We start from the raw sequence: 17,080 nt of genomic DNA on the forward strand, positions 1-17,080 counted from the left end.
TAGATGGTTCACCCTAGATAACATGGTGAGGAAGTCCAGCAGTTCATCTAAACAAAAAGCACTTAGACTAGAACAGACGTAGCTACGTTAATCCTGCCATAAAACAATAAGAGAAGGTACGACCTCTCTCGTGCTCCCAGGATGTGGGTGTGCATTCCAGTGTGGAATACACACCAAGCCCCTGCAGCCTGCTAAAGATCACACATCCTATCACTACACAATTGATTATACACCTCTAAGAATATATGGTTAAATATTTCCTAATACAAATGACAATAATAAAATCTAAACCCATCATCACCACCCTGTATTGTCATTTTTTAAGGCTATACACCACTTGTCAACATTTTCAGTGCAGGCTTCATTTCATACACACATATTAGCCTTAGCATCCATGTCACTCTGCTGCAACAGTATGAAATTGGTAAAGGTGTTAGCAATCATTTTATTCACCATCGATCTTACACATGGCAAAATGCAACCTGTAAACAAGCAAAGCAAAGCCAATAATGTAAGAATGGGAGTCAAAAACTTTAGAAACATATTCCACCATGGTCCAGATGTCAACCAGGCTATCCAGCCTTGTGACGTGTCTCCTCCTGATGTGTGGTCCGCCACATATTTCTGCAGAGCAGTTAAGTTCTGCAGTGCCTCATAGAGGTCTCCTCCAGTCGTATATCCATCCGGAATAAACGTACAACATGTCTCTCCAATCAGCTCACACACTCCTCCTTGTGATGCTGTTATCAAGTCTAGGGTCAGCCTGTTCTGCAGTACCATCGTTCTGATGGCCTTTTGCTCCTCCGCTAAGGCTGTTCCCAGAGTCTTAGTGAGATTAATGTGTCGCAGTAAGGCATATCGGTTGATCTCCACATGATCCCGCACCTCTGCAACTCCGATGTTTGGGATCAAACTTTGGAAGAATTTAGCTCCTCCACTCCAAATGCGGAATTCTCGTGGCACTCCAGTGTCTACTGTCACTCCAAAAGAGTTAGGTGAGGCTATATTCACCTCACGCTTCCGTCGGTTGCTAGGGTGATGTTCAACTCTGTCCATGAAGAAGACATGATCCGATAACTTCACCACGGCACACAATCCTCCCCATCCCTCAGGGAGTGATAGATAGGCTTTATGTCCACACAAGAAATACCAATCAGCCAAAACTCTTGTTCCTTTACTGCTCGGCACCATCCTTGCACATCCTGTCCACTTCTGACTCTTTGCTTTTACTGGTATCCTGTAAGCCCGGTTGGACTTGCATTCAGTCCTCCTTAATGTCAAGTTCTCAGCTCACTTTGCACTGGTCAAGCATTTCATACACCTGCTCTCATTCTCTGGAGGGCAGTAGGTGTATATGTATCCACATAAACGAAGCGGCAGCTCCCCCACTGACAGTGATCCATTGTTCATCACACACAACGGCAGTTGAGCTGTATTCAGCTTGTTCAGCAATATTATGTCTGGCAGTGGGTCTGACACTTGAGGCCAGGCCAATAAGTCAGTTTGCTCAGAACAATTCACATCTATAAGTGGCGACTTACTCCAGGTGATGTTCAGAGGTGTACTATAGTTGGCCTGGGACCAGAGGACTCTGTTGCCAGGATGAGTTGCTAAGCCCAACAGACACCAACTCCTGTCCTCTGGTATGCTGTACGGCCACAGTCCAGATGTATATGCGGATAACGGCATATGAGCACACACATAGCAGTCCGTCCTATTGTTCAAGTGAGCAGTTGTATTCATAAACTGCCACCAAAAGTTTGTAGAATAGCCATGAGGGTATTGGGTGTGGTTTCCTTGGACATACAGGGTCTCCACAGCTGACCATGATGACATCAAAGCCATTACACCCAGCAGGGTAGACAACACTTTACCAGCCATTCTGATGAGTACCTGTGGCTCAGTTGGTTTCTTCACCGGATTGAGACGAAGGGCCCTAGAGGCTTTCCCCCCCTTTGTACCCGGTCTTCCTGCCACTTACTCCGAGCTGGCCTGGATGTGTGTCACCTTTTTGCAGTGGCTTTGGTGTATCCAGGTGGGTCGTTCTGCAATCTTCACAGCAGTTGGTGTTGTCAGCAGAGCCTGGTATGGTCCGTCCCACCGTGGCTTCGACCAGCACTTCCTCTTTATGACCTTTATCAGTACCCAGTCCCCTGGCTTCAGACGTTCTTCCTGTACAGAAACAGAATCATCTGGCAGATTATTTGCACTCATGACTTCTTTGCTTTTCAGCATTTTAATCATCCAGTCTGCTAGTGTGTTTTCTTCTTCTGCTTTATCATTATCATTACAAAACACTGGAACTCTAAATGGCCTGCCATATATTATTTCAAAAGGCGTTAGGCCATTATCAGTTGGCGTGATTCTCATATACATTTTCACTAGCTCAATGCAGTCTACCCATGTTCTGCCTGTTTCCTCCATTGTTTTCCTGAGTCTCAGCTTTACTGTGCCATTAGTCCTTTCAACCAGCCCTGCACTTTGTGGGTGATATGAGCAATGGTTTTTCAGCGTTATCCCCAGATGTTGTGACATTTTCTCAATTACTTCATTCACAAAATGAGGGCCATTGTCACTGTAAATAGTCTGGGGGATCCCATGCTCTGGGATCACATTTTTGCATATCACTTTAGCCACTGAAATAGCATCTGCTTTCTTAGTGGGGACAACTTCTACCCACTTTGAGAACGGGCACACAATCACCAGGCAGTACCTGTAGGTGTTACAGTTAGACAACTCAATGAAATCCATATGGATTACTTCAAATGGGTAGCTGGGTCTGGGAAACTTTCCTCTCCTAGGTCTGAGGTTTCCCTGAGCATTATGTTTACAACATATTAAACATGCTTTACAAAAATGTTTTGAATAAGCATTGAATCCCAGTGTGAAAAACTGCCGTTCGACTGCTGCCACCATCCCAGCTGTCGAGACATGGCAGAGCCCGTGGCTCAAACTTGCAGCAGTCCTATATAGGTTCTTAGGCAATATAGGTTTATCACAAAGATAGTAGACATCACCTCGCAGGCTTGCTCCTTTAGTGAGCCACAGCTGCTTCTCAGCTGGAGGTGAGTGTGACTGCATGTCTGCTAACACATCATGTGTGATGGGCGTAGTTTGCTCCTGTGACGCCAGAACATGAACCCCATGTGTTCCAAGGGCCGCTTCCTTTGCAATTTTATCTGCAAAGGCGTTGCCTAGTACAATGGGGTCAGTGCCACGTGTGTGTGCTGCACATTTACAAACCGCAACTTTACTAGGCAGTAAGACTGCTTTCAACAGGGCCTGCAACAATGTCGCATGCTCCACAGGTTTACCTGTTGATGTTGTTATGCCTCGTCTTGACCACTGAGCGGCAAAGAAATGAAGTGTAGCATATGCATACTGACTGTCAGTATATATAGTCACTGCCTCCTGTCTCTTCTGCGCCTGTTCTAACCACAATTTAGCGGACGCCACTTGTAACTCTCTCTCCTGTTTCAATTTCCCTGTCGCACAAGCTGCTTTCACTGTCAACTGGTCTACTAACATTTGACATTGTCCTACAACCAATTTACCTTCAAAATCATATTTCTTGCGCCAATGTCCTAAATACTTTGCGCTACCGGGAGCGAATTTCACCATAAACTTCTCGTCACCCTCTGACACACTCTTGGTTGCTTGGGAACCCATAATGACAACAGCAGCTGCCGACGTCACAGACCACGTGTTCTGCTCCGCACACACTCACACAACAACAACAACAACAAAAAATATCCTCACACACAAACAACAAAAATTAGGCCTATTGTCTCAACGCAGTCTCACACAGTGACTGCGTGCTTTGTCGCACACAGTGGCAAAGACTTGCATAGCAGTGATCACGCGCTTTATCGCACACAGTGATAAAGACTTTCAACGCAACCTCACACAGTGGATGCGCGCTTTGCTGCACGCAGCGGCAAAGAATAGTCGCACACAGTGACTACACGCTTTATCGCACACAGTGATAAAGACTTTACAACTCAGCCTCACACAGTGGCTTAGATTTTTCACATACCTACTTGGTGTTGCTTATTGCGAGTAGCATCAGTCCCGAATCCCGTCAATCGTCATCCATCGAGGAGAAAAAACAGACGGCTAATCCACCGGCTCGATGACGAATTCTCACGCCTCGGGACTTTGCTGCAGGACCTCTATAAGTCCTGGCTGACGTCAGTCTGTCGGCGTGTCTCTTTTCCCCTCGGTGAATGTCGACTCCAGGGATCCGGCTCTCGAAGGACCAATTAATGATAGGTTTGTAGTTTGAACCTATCCACTGGAACGTTAAGGACAATCTGCTACGCAGCAAAAAGCAAGACACAAGGCACCAAAGTTCTCTGGTTTACTCATGCATGAGGGAGACCTGGCTGGAGCCAAGCGTCGTTCCACCACTTGACCACCATCAGACTCTCAGCCAGGCTCCCCATAGCACTCCTTTTATTGTGGTTACATGAATATGCATAGGGTCATTAACATATAGCATCTCACATAGGTATACATGTGAACAAAGAATACTGTGTGTGTGTGTGTGTGTGTGTGTGTGTGTGTGTGTGTGTGTGTGTGTGTGTGTGTGTGTGTGTGGTACTGCTGATCAAAGGGTCATATAACATCCTTGGTCAGGAAGACGGTAGACCCCCCTTCACCCTAGATGGTTCACCCTAGATAACATGGTGAGGAAGTCCAGCAGTTCATCTAAACAAAAAGCACTTAGACTAGAACAGACGTAGCTACGTTAATCCTGCCATAAAACAATAAGAGAAGGTACGACCTCTCTCGTGCTCCCAGGATGTGGGTGTGCATTCTAGTGTGGAATACACACCAAGCCCCTGCAGCCTGCTAAAGATCACACATCCTATCACTACACAATTGATTATACACCTCTAAGAATATATGGTTAAATATTTCCTAATACAAATGACAATAATAAAATCTAAACCCATCAGAAAGCGAGAGTTAAAACACTGAACAGTGTCCACTGAGCTTCTCATGCTATTCTCATGCTCAAAGAAGTTTAACAGGAAGGACGACTCGTCCATCAGGCGTCCAGCTGTCCGTGACCGTGTCCACAGCAGAGTGTGACCGAGGCTTCATGCTAACACGCACACATGAAGCTAATACCACCACGAGCAGCTGCTCAGTGGATTTGGAGGACAAATGTCTGCAGCTTCTCACAGGCAGTATGCAGAATGTGGATCTCCACAAAGACTGTGGAGAGCTCGTCCCACACTCTAAATCCACACTTGTCTGCACAAAACTTCTCACACGTTCCCGTCACAAGTGTCTTCTAAGTGAAGCTACCAGGTTCAGGTCCAGCTTGTTTATCTGGAGCTGTAGGAGATGATCCATCCTCACAAAGCAACACAGCAGATATGCAAACACACAACACAACCAAAGGATTCTCTCTGCATGTCTGTGGCTGATGCTGCTGGAACGAAGCTGTTTGAAACCTTGTTGTTCTGCACTTTGGGACCAGAAGAGGAAACTGAAGCTCTGTGCAGAGGGTCCAATGGAAGCAGCCAAGCGCTGTAAGTGTCTGCTGTACAGGGATGCTGGTTCAGCTGTGGCTCAGTTTCACAGTGTGACTCAATAAAAGCAGCAGGAAATCAAAGCTTGATGCTTTCATCAGTGTGGAAATAAGAAAGTTTCCTGTGACAGACGCTGGAGCTCTTTCACTCTCAGCTTCACAGTTTCAGCTTCAAACTTCTTCCAACATGTTTCTAACACGGCCACATTCCACCTTAATGGAGCTGATATCTTGTGCATCAGCACATTTTCTAAAGGCAGCGATCACATCTTTAGTTTTGGATGTTTAACTGCAGATTGTTTATGTGTTTATAGCACATTAATTACAGCAGCAGCGTTGACCACAGTGCTGTACAAGAATCCAAAATAACGATTAAAATAACTCCTAATATTAATATCACACATCAAATATCAAATAACTCTCATGCTGTATTAAAAGCCAGTGAATACAAATGTGTTTTCAGAGCAGATTTACAGAGACTGACAGCAGGAGCTGGGGCTGTTCGATAGAACGATGTATATATGATGACCATATGAAAACGTCTATCGTTTCATATCACGCTCTTTGTTTCCTGCTTATGTGTTTGTGTTTTCCAGATAAAGCTTTCAAAATAAATCTGAAGATCCTGTTGAGAGTTTTCAAAATAAACACAATACAGTACTGCGGTCGCTCGTTTATCGAGTTACGTTCTAAAAATAAGTCTCAGAATGAAGTAGCAGCTTTATGTTTTACAAGTATTATAGAAGTTTTAAGGCAGTTAAACCCTCACTGCACACTTTCTACACTTTTCTCAGACAGGCATGAACATTTTCACACTTTTCTCTCTTGTTTAAACAAAGTTCAAACCTTCATAGAAAAATAAGTTCATTATTAAAGAGTGAAAGCAAAGTGTTTCTGAAATGTGTCAAATCAGCCTTTGCTGGCATTAAATGACCTTGGTTCTGTGTGAGGAGCACTCGTCCATGGCCTGGGCTCCTCGCTGTCAGGTAAAGTTTCATAAAGCTTTTGAGTTTTTCTGCAGATAATGTTGGTGTCCAGCACGATGTTCTTTTTCCTGCGGTCACTGAGCCACAAAGCCAAAGCTGACTCCATCCTTACGATGTTCTTGTTGTGGACAGTTACAACCTTTTTGCCTCCTTGTTGAAACTATGATGGTCAGCATCTTCCTCTGCCTTTGGCTGCTACCACAGCTGCAAAACGTCTCGTCATCATTGTTGTTTGTTGGAGACAAAACGTACAAACATACAGTGCAGCACTGCAGAGTCACACTGCTGTAAATTTGAACACATTCTGTACTGTACAGGAGACACGGCACGAGATTGACTGACGATGGTCTACAGCCAATCAGGACGCAGAACACAACGCGCTGTACAAAACAAAAGCATGCAAAATTGCACAAAAAAGATCAGCGAAACAGCGAGGCCGCCAAAGGTGAACTGTGTTACAGCGAGGGACCAGCGTATATGTGGTTGTTGGGACGATAAATGTCTTTGAGCTTGTGTCAGAAGACGAGCTGCAGCTTTCTGGACCAGCTGCAGTCTTGCCAGGCAGGTCCCACTAACTCCAACATATAAGGAGTTACAATAATCCAGCTGGGACGTCATGAAAACGTGGATCGCCCGTTCAAGGTTTTTAAAAGATAGAAATGATCTCACCTTAGATAAAAGCCTCAGTTTGAAGAAAGACCGCTGTACAACTGAGCTCAGCTGTTTTTCAAATTGCCGTCAAATATAAGCCCCAAATGTAATAATGCGATTTAATAAAAGAGCTGAACCAGTCTAATAGAGCGCCCTTGATGCCGCCATGCTCCAATGGTGAGGTCAAGATGCTGTGGTCAAGGCAGCGGTCAGATCCAAAAGCACAGCTGAGTCTCCTGATCAGTGGCTGATAAAAGATCATTAAGAACTTTCCAAAGTGCAGTTTCAGTGCTGTGAAGAGCTTTAAAACCAGACTGAAACCTTTACAACAGATTGCAGCTGAACAAATATAATCTTTTACAAAATCTTCGACAGGAAGGGAAGCTTTGAAATAGGCCTGAAGTTTGAGCGGACAGAGGATCCAGATCAGGTTTTTAGTACAGGCTGTACAACAGCATGTTTAAAACAGGCTGTACAACACCTGAACTAAGACTGCTGTTAAAAATCGCTAAGATGTCGGAACCAACAACCTTTAAAATCTTTTTAAACACGTGTTGGAACAACATCATTTGGACAAGATGATGTCTTTATAGCATCACATCGTTCCTCCACCTGATCAAACCACACAGGCTCAAACTGATCAAAAGTCCACAGGTACTGAACTGGCAGACCGGGGTGGTGGTCCCCATCTTTAAGAAGGGGGACCAGAGGGTGTGTTCCAACTACAGGGGGATCACACTCCTCAGCCTCCCTGGGAAAGTCTATGCCAGGGTGCTGGAAAGGAGAGTTCGTCCGCTAGTTGAACCTCGGTACAGGAGGAACAATGCCTTTTTCGTCCTGGTCGCGGAACACTGGACCAGCTCTTTATCCTCTCGAGGATACTTGAGGGTGCATTGGAGTTTGCCCAACCAGTCTACATGTGTTTTGTGGACTTGGAGAAGGCATTCGACCGTGTCCCTCGGGGTGTCCTGTGGGAGGTGTTGCGGGAGTATGGGGTGTCTGGCCCATTGCTACGGGCCATTCGATCCCTATACAACCGTTGCAAGAGCTTGGTTCGCATTGCCGGCAATAAGTCGGACTCGTTCCCGGTGGGTGATGGGCTCCACCAGGGCTGCCCTTTGTCTCCGGTTCTGTTCATAATTTTTATGGACAGGATTTCTAGGCGCAGCCAAGTGGCGGAGGGCTTTCGCTTTGGTGGCCTCAGAATCTCATCTCTCATTTTTGTGGATGATGTGGTTCTGTTGGCTTCATCGGGTGAGGGCCTCCAGCTCGCACTGGAATGGTTCGCAGCCGAGTGTGAAGCAGCGGGAATGAGGATCAGCACCTCCAAATCTGAGGCCATGGTTCTCAGCCGGAAAAGGGTGGAGTGCCCACTCCGGGTCGGGGATGAGTTCCTGCCCCAAGTGGAGGAGTTCAAGTATCTTGGGGTCTTGTTCACGAGTGATGGGAGAAGGGAGCCGGAGATCGACAGACGGATTGGGGCTGCAGCTGCAGTAATGCGGACGCTGCACCGGTCCGTCGTAGTGAAGAGGGAGCTGAGTGTAAAAGCGAAGCTCTCAAGCTCCGGTCGATCTACGTTCCTACCCTCACCTATGGCCACGAGCTGTGGGTAGTGACCGAAAGAACGAGATCGCGGATACAAGCGGCAGAAATGAGCTTCCTCCGAAGGGTGGCTGGCCTCTCCCTTAGAGATAGGGTGAGAAGTTTGGCCATCCGGGAGGGGCTCAGCGTAGAGCAGCTGCTGCTCCACATCGAAAGGAGCCAGCTGAGGTGGTTCGGGCATCTGATAAGGATGCCCCCTGGGCGCCTCCTGGGTGAGGTGTTCTAGGCATGTCCCACCGGGAGGAGGCCCCGTTGCAGACCCAGGAAACGCTGGAGAGATTATATCTCTCGGCTGGCCTGGGAACGCCTTGGTATTCCCCCGGATAAGCTGGAGGAGGTGGCTGGGGAGAGGGAGGTCTGGGCCTCTTTGCTTAGGCTGCTGCCCCCGCGACCCGGCCTCGGATAAAGCGGATGAAGATGGATGGATGGTGCGTTGTAGGACATGTCCTGGTCAAAAATGACTCTAAGGTTCCTAACAGCTTTACTGGAGGCCAAGGTAATGCCATCCAGAGTAAGAATCTGGTTAGATACCATATTTCTAAGCTTTTCAGGGCCGAGTACAATAACCTCAGTTTTATCTGAATTAAGAATCAGAAAGTTAGCGTCCATCCAGGTCTTTATGTCTTTAAGACATTCCTGCAGTTTAACTAATTGGTGTGTGTTATCTGGCTTCATGGACAGATAGAGCTGGGTGTCATCTGCATAGCAGTGAAAATGTATGCTATGTCTTCTAATGATGCTGCCTAAGGGAAGCATGTATAGTGTAAACAGAATTGGTCCTAGCACTGAACCCTGTGGAACTCCATAATTAACCTCAGTGTGTGAAGAGGACTCTCCATTTACATGCACAAATTGGAGTCTATTAGATAGATATGATACAAACCACTGCAGCACAGTACCTGTAATACCTACAACATGTTCTAATCGCTCTAATAGGATATTATGGTCAACAGTATCGAATGCTGCACTAAGGTCTAGCAGGATAAGCACAGAGATGAGTCCACTGTCAGAGGCCATAAGAAGATCATTTGTAACCTTCACTAAAGCTGTTTCTGTGCTGTGCTGAGCTCTGAAACCTGACTGAAACTCTTCAAATAAACCATTCCTCTGCAGATGATCTGTTAGCTGTTTGACAACTACTCTTTCAAGGATTTTTGATATGAAAGGAAGGTTGGAGATTGGCCTATAATTAGCTAAGACTGCTGGGTCTAGAGATGGCTTTTTGAGTAAAGGTTTAACTACAGCCAGCTTGAAGGCCTGTGGTACATAGCCGATTATTAGAGATAGGTTGATCATATTTAAGATCGAAGAATTAATTAATGGCAGGACTTCTTTGAGCAGTTTTGTAGGAATGGGGTCTAAAAGACACGTTGATGGTTTGGAGGAAGTAATTATTGAAGTTAACTCAGAAAGATCAATTGGAGAAAAAGAGTCTAACTTAACATCAATGGTACTAAGAGTAGCTGTAGATAATATTACATCTGTGGGATGATTATTGGTAACTTTTTCTCTAATGATAAAAAATTTTCTTTGTGAAGAAGTTCATGAAGTCATTACTAGTTAAGGTTAAAGGGATGGTTGGCTCAAAAGAGCTCTGATTGTTTGTCAGCCTGGCTACAGTGCTGAAGAGAAACCTGGGGTTGTTCTTATTTTCTTCAATCAGTGATGAATAGTAAGATGTTCTGGCTTTGCGGAGGGCTTTCTTATAAAGCAGCAAACTATTTCTCCAGGCTAAATGATGATCCTCTAGATTTGTGACACGCCATTTCCTCTCCAGATTACGAGTCATCTGCTGGCATTAGTACGCTGTTAAAAGAAGAAGTCAGAAATGCATTGAAAGAAGACAATATAAGGGCTGACGTGCAAGGGCTGAGAAATGAGATCGCTAACAGCATGGCGGCGACGTGCGGCGAAGTTGATGGAGTAAAGGTTAGAGTGAAAGAAGCTGAGGATGGGCTGTCAATGTGGAGCGATGAGGTGACCACCCTGCAGTCTACAGTAGAGAGTATGAAGGAGGAGCTGTCTGACCTGAAGGATAAATGTGATGAAGGCAGGAAGCGGAGAGCTAACATCCACATCATAGGGATCCCAGAGGGCCTGGACTCGAGCTCCTCCACGGCCGTATCCGTGCTACTACGTGAAGTGCTGGGTATGGATAAAGACGTTATTGTCGACCGCTCACACAGGAGCCCTATCCTGAGAAAGCCAGCTGGTAACCCGCATGCCGTCATAGCCGAGCATCACTACTACCAGGATTGTGTGGCTACGCCGTGCCAGGGCCCAAGCCCCGCTTGAGTTTAACGGACAACCTATTGCAATATTACGACAGGGCGATATGACCCAAAGTTCATATCTCGATATTCTTTAGCTGGATGGTGATATACGATATATATCTCGATATTTTTAAAGCCAGAAAGTACGAACAAAAAGAGAGTTCTTAGTCAAAGCTGTGTCCCAAATCTCACACAGGCACATTTATTAACATACAGCGTAGATGTACATGAAACAATTACTCAGAAATAAATGATCAGCATTTATTAAATAATAATGCTCCATAAATAAAAGAAAACAATGTTGTTTTTGTGCATAACAAACAGCTCACAATCGTGCAGTCAAAATGTAAACAGACGCTGAGCATAATAACAAGCAGCTGCTCTGTTCCCAGGTTCTACTGCGTGACTGACAGCCTGGAGTTTGAAACCCTCTTTGTAACCGTGTCTCTTACAGGTGCCATTTATGGTCCTTATACACACTCAATACAGTAATATTACGTTGAAGCAGAGTACGTATCACTCCGCGAGGCTCCTCGTAGCTGTAATGCTCCAACAATCCATCAAGCGGTGCAGCCTCGTAGCTGAGCAAAGTCGTACCAAAACATCTTTTGAAAGGTTTCTGAGCGCCGTGTAGCACATAAAATCGGTTCGAGGTCAGTAAGCACAACCAGAATTCATCCATAAGGCGCACTGTCGATTTATGAGAAAATTACAGGATTTTAAGTGCAGAAAATATAGTTTATGGTTTTCCTTTGATCTTAGCAAATATCTACGCCTCTAATTGGGACGATCACAGATTTTTCACTAATGTCTTTGCGCGGCTCCCCAATATGTCATCACACAATATCATCTTTGAGGGAGACCTAAACTGCTCATTATCTGCTATGGACCACAGTTCACACAAAAGTACACTTAGTCCAAACTCAGCATGCGTCATTCAGAGCTTTCTTGATAATTATGGGCTGGCTGATGTATGGAGATTTAATAATCCTGCTTCACATCAATACTCTTTTTTTTCTAATGTCCATAAAACATATATTTGTATAGAAAAACGTCTCCCTTTAGTTACAGAATGTGATTATAAGACTCTGGTGATTTCTCCTCTTGTTTTTTCAATGTGTATTCCTGATGCCTGCTCCAACTATCAGCCATGGAGATTCAACTCAGTGTTGTTAGCAGATGAAGAGTTTGTCAGTTACAAAAGGTCTCAAAGACATTTTTTTTCTATCAATCAGACCCCAGAGATGTCATCATCAGTCATTTGGGAATCTCTAAAAGCATCTGAGAGGCCAAATAATTTCATTTTGTGCCAAACAAAGTGCAACACTGAAAGAACATCATCCATAAATATTGAGTAAGAACTGGACTCTCATACAGCGAGACTCAAATGCCTTTAAACATCAGCTTATCCTGCTGATCCAAGTCCAACACTGAGTTTGTAAAAACATGTTTGTCAATCATTTTGTTTGGTTTCTGAGGAAAATGATTCAATAAGTTGCTGCTAATACACAACATTTCATCATATTTCCTCATAACCCTCTTTTGTCTGACCATTTGATCCCATTTGAATTTGCAATAAAGGATCCACAGAGTTTGGTGACAATAATGACAGTAGATGTTTGTGTGAAAGTGCTGGAAGCAAATGAGTGTGTGATGTTCTTTCAGTGTTGCACTTTGTAGACGCTCCCTGAGCACTGGTCTCACAGCCAGCTGCACATAGAGACCAGTGTTGTTAGTCCAGGTCAGAAGATGACTTGTTGGAATGAAAATGAGCTTGTAGTTTGTCTGCTTTAATAATGTGACTGGAAAAAGGTGTTGGACTTCAAATATGTCCATTTCTGTCACACTTCACCTTTAAAAGTGAAGCCATGTGGTTCCTGGAAGGAAAAACACGACTTTTTCAAGTCTTTGTCCTGTTTTTATGAGAAATGTACGACTTTAATGTGAAACATTCAGAGTTTTTTCTCTTGTTGTGTTTGTTTGAAGCTGCTTCCTGTTGGCTTCAGCTGTTTGGAGTTTCCATTTTCTAAACTTCTACATTCTGAACCTTCTTCAGCTCTGAACAGATGATGAAACACTGAATGATTTCAAGCACTTTGTCTAATAAACTTACATCTTTCATTCTTTATACAGATTGAAGAGCTGTGGTTTGTCAGATATTGGCCTTGATTATCTGGCAGCAGCACTGAAGTCCAACCCCTCGTATCCCACAGAGGTGGACCTGAGTGGAACCTACAGCAACCTGAAGGGTTCAGGAGTGAAGCATCTGTGTGATTTTCGGGAGAATCCACGATGTCGATTTGAAACTCTGAGGTCAGTCAGCATGTTTTAGTTGTGCTGAGATGAATATGATGTGAAAGTTGTGCTGACACTAAACTGCAGACATCAGGCTGATATTATACTGATCCACACTGAGGATCTTCATGGTAAAGTCTGTTTTCTTCTTCTCTGGTTTAGTCCATTGACTGCAGCAGAACAATGTTCACATTTCAAACAGTGATACTCAACGTATGGCCCGCGGCCCACACGCGGCCTGCCCACCTTTCCTGATTCAGAGAGAGGGGACCCTGATTAACTGTGTAGCTTCTTCCTCACAGTTCTAAGTATCAGACACAACAATGAATAATCCACAGCTGACTGTCTTTAGCAGGTCAAAGGTCACGGCACACAGCACTCTGTGAAACAGTTTGGAGCAGGAATTCTTGCACATTTACAAACTGACACTGCTGCACGGCATGCTGGGTAATGCTAGCTGCTCAGGTATGGGCGTGCTAATGGCTGTGAGGCTCTGTGGCTGCAGAACACCGAAGAAGAGAAAAGAGAGGTGGAGGATGAAGAAAAGAGGCAGAGATGAAGCAGAAGTTTTGCTCCAGAGAGGAGCTGTGTCTGTGTGGGCGGGGCTCAGGCTGCTCCGCCCACACAGTCACAGTGAAGCAGGTGAAGAGTAATAAATGAAGACAGCAGACAGTATTTGATAAGCTGATGTACAAACATGTAGGTCGTGTCCAAATTCATGGGCTGCATCCTCCTGAGGCCGCATTTGTAGACCGATTACGTCACAGCGACACGTCGAAGGCTGTCCAAATTCGTAGACTCCTCCGAATGCAGCCAACAAATGCGTCCTCCTTTTCCCCGAATTTGAAGGATGGGTCGGGTGTGTCCTTCGTGGCCTACCATATCCCAGAATTCATAGCGCGGCCCAGCCAAACTCCAGTTTCCAACAATGGCGGCCGCTACTAAGTTTTAAAATGACTCATACTAATCTTTTTCGGTCACAAAATAAACTTTTAACATATTTTCAGGCGAGAAAGTAGCTGTGTAAACATCAAATATCTGCTCGGTTTATCAAGATACCGCATATTTGCAAAAGTGCTTCGACGTTTTCGGAGACGTCTGCTACCCACCAGCTCGATAGCTCGCCGGGAGCTCGAGGGTCACTGAAGCCGCCGAGAACGGCACAACTCCCGGCACATCATTTTCAGATCACCGCGGACTTTCGCTACTCAGGTTAAACGTGATATATAAGTCACTTAGACAACCTCAAAATGTTATTGTTTGGCTTTTTTCAGTGTTTTGTTTGTTCGTGAGTAAATCGGTTTGGCTGAGATTAAAGTTATTAGATTAGATTAGATAAAATAAAACTTTATTAATCCCCCAGGTGGGTTCCTCCTTGGTCTTTACAGAGCTGACTAAACGTCAAACAGAAAACTGATTAAACAGAAGTATGAGACGGTCGAGAATTTACGCCAGTGTCCTGTTATATTTTAGATAGCAAGGAGCAGACGGCTGAGTTTATTAAACTCCACCGAGACAGCGGTGACGCTAATCAGAAGGCTAGACCGTCCAATTTCCCCAGCCGTTTATTTCCAGCCTACCCGACCTTCTGAGGACCCAGCCCACGTAGACCGCAAAGGCCGGGTCCTCGGGAGGATGCAGCCCATGAATTTGGACACGACCGTAGAATGATGGTGGCAGCTACAGAAACAGGTCCATACAGACTGAAGCGTGTCTCAGTCTGAATGTACACTGCTGTTATAAGAGCTGTGGAAACTCAGGTCAAAAGGACGTAACCACACTGCTGACAGTTCCAGGACATTCACAGAGTTACAGCATCATTTGTGACCATAAAGACAGAAAGCTCATCCAAATCCTGGGATTAAAAGTCTGTCCTGGTGGTGTCCAGTCAAACACGTCTCTGTGAAAGCTTCAATCCAACAGGCTCCAAAGTCCTTCTGCTCATTTCCTCGCCGGGTTCTTGATGCTCCTGTACAATCTCTCTGTCATCCTCCTCGCTCCCTCTTTGCACTCACAGTCTTTGTGCATCATTAACACTCACATGTGGAAAACCAAAGTTTTACTGGGCAGAAGATGATCATCAGTGACTCTGTCTTTAAAACACTCTTGTTAGAAATGTACGACTTTAATGTGAAACATTCAGAGTTTTTTCTCTTGTTGTGTTTGTTTGAAGCTGCTTCCTGTTGGCTTCAGCTGGTTGGAGTTTCCATTTTCTAAACTTCTACATTCTGAACCTTCTTCAGCTCTGAACAGATGATGAAACACTGAATGATTTCAAGCACTTTGTCTAATAAACTTACATCTTTCATTCTCTATACAGATTGAGGAGCTGTGATTTGTCAGAGATCAGCTGTGATTATCTGGAAGCAGTGCTGAAGCTCAACCCTTCGTATCCCAGAGAGGTGGACCTGAGCTACCACAAGCTGCAGGATTCAGGAGTGAAGCAGCTGTGTGTTCTTCTGGAGAATCCACAACATCAAATTGAAACTCTGAGGTCAGTCTCCACGTTTTAGTTGTGCTGACACTGTCGATCTGTGGAACTAAAACCTTTATACAGGAAGTCTGGTTCAGCTCTTTGTAGACCTTCTAATCTCTGATGCTCTGAGTCTTACTCAGTAGATGATGCAGAGTTGTGAAGCCGATGTGGGTGAGGACACTCGCCCAGCTCTAACTACTTTGACGTCCAGGCGGCTTCCCTGCTTGTCCTGATACAAACAAACCTGAGTAACCTTGCAGGTCAGATCTCATCAGTCACACCTGTTATGGCAGCTCTCCTCTAGATTGTAGTTCTTGTTAACCTGGGATGGTTTTAGAAGCCTGGACCACAGACTGCAAGGGAAGATATTACTGGGAAAGGCCAAAGCAACCTATTAGACCCATTAAACACTAACATAGATGAATACTCAGATTTAAACCTTTATTGTTTCACAAAGGGTTAAAAAGGGAACGTCCACAGTTTAGACTGCAGCAGATTTTATTAAAGCAGTTTGACAGGAGCAAAGCAAAAACACAAAGAATAAGTGTTTCACATATTAATACATATAACATAATAATAAAAGAAAAGCAAAATAATGATACAAAAGAATGAAAAAGTTGTCCAGAGCAGCAGGATGTCTGAGGTCTGCAGAAACACAAAAACACAGCAGCTAAAAATAGTTGTTGAAAGAAAACGAGGTGGGAGCTGCTGATTCCTGAGCTTTGATACTGGATTAGCTTCAGTAGTTATTCCCATCACTGCTGTAGGAGCTACATTTAGTCACAGCTGATTGTCTTTGACCAATCAGAAGACTACTGTTGTAAAAACAAGCAGACAAAGAACCAATGAGAGTGAAGAACAGGATAAAGAGCTCGTGTGATGGAGGCAAAGCAATAATCAGCAGACTGTAGCAGTTTCTATCTGGATGAAAGTAGAAGGAGCTCAGCGGAGCTCAGTCCCATATCTTTGGTTAGAAACAACATCAGTGATTTCCTGCTGCTCGAGATGATTCCAGCAGCTCTCATTACAGCAGCTGATGAGAGAAACAGCTGATGGCTCACAGCTCGTGCACTGTTGGATCTCCAGATGTTCACGTGGCTGAAGTCTGTGAAGAAACTGTGGTCCACGTAGTTCACACGGCCTCAGATTGGACCGAGCTCCCTGGATCACTGCAGCATCCTCAGCTGGTACATGGACGTCTCTGCTCCTCAGTCTTGGAGCCCCTGCAGGTCCGTCCACACCACCAGGGTCTTCT

General features: G+C 44.9%; 1 protein-coding gene and 1 pseudogene across 1 annotated transcript in view; one reads left to right on the forward strand and one right to left on the reverse strand.

The window, feature by feature from the left end:
- Positions 1 to 17,080, forward strand: part of LOC146548263 (NACHT, LRR and PYD domains-containing protein 3-like) — a 289,433-nt gene that overhangs the window by 261,159 nt on the left and 11,194 nt on the right. The gene's annotated exons all lie outside the window — the stretch shown is intronic.
- Positions 367 to 1,937, reverse strand: LOC146548269 (uncharacterized; annotated as a pseudogene).

Source organism: Mchenga conophoros, linkage group LG23 (assembly GCF_057382185.1).
Source record: "Mchenga conophoros isolate Kocher_MC1m ecotype Shallow Benthic linkage group LG23, M_conophoros_male_GT1.1, whole genome shotgun sequence".
Lineage (NCBI taxonomy): Eukaryota > Metazoa > Chordata > Actinopteri > Cichliformes > Cichlidae > Mchenga > Mchenga conophoros.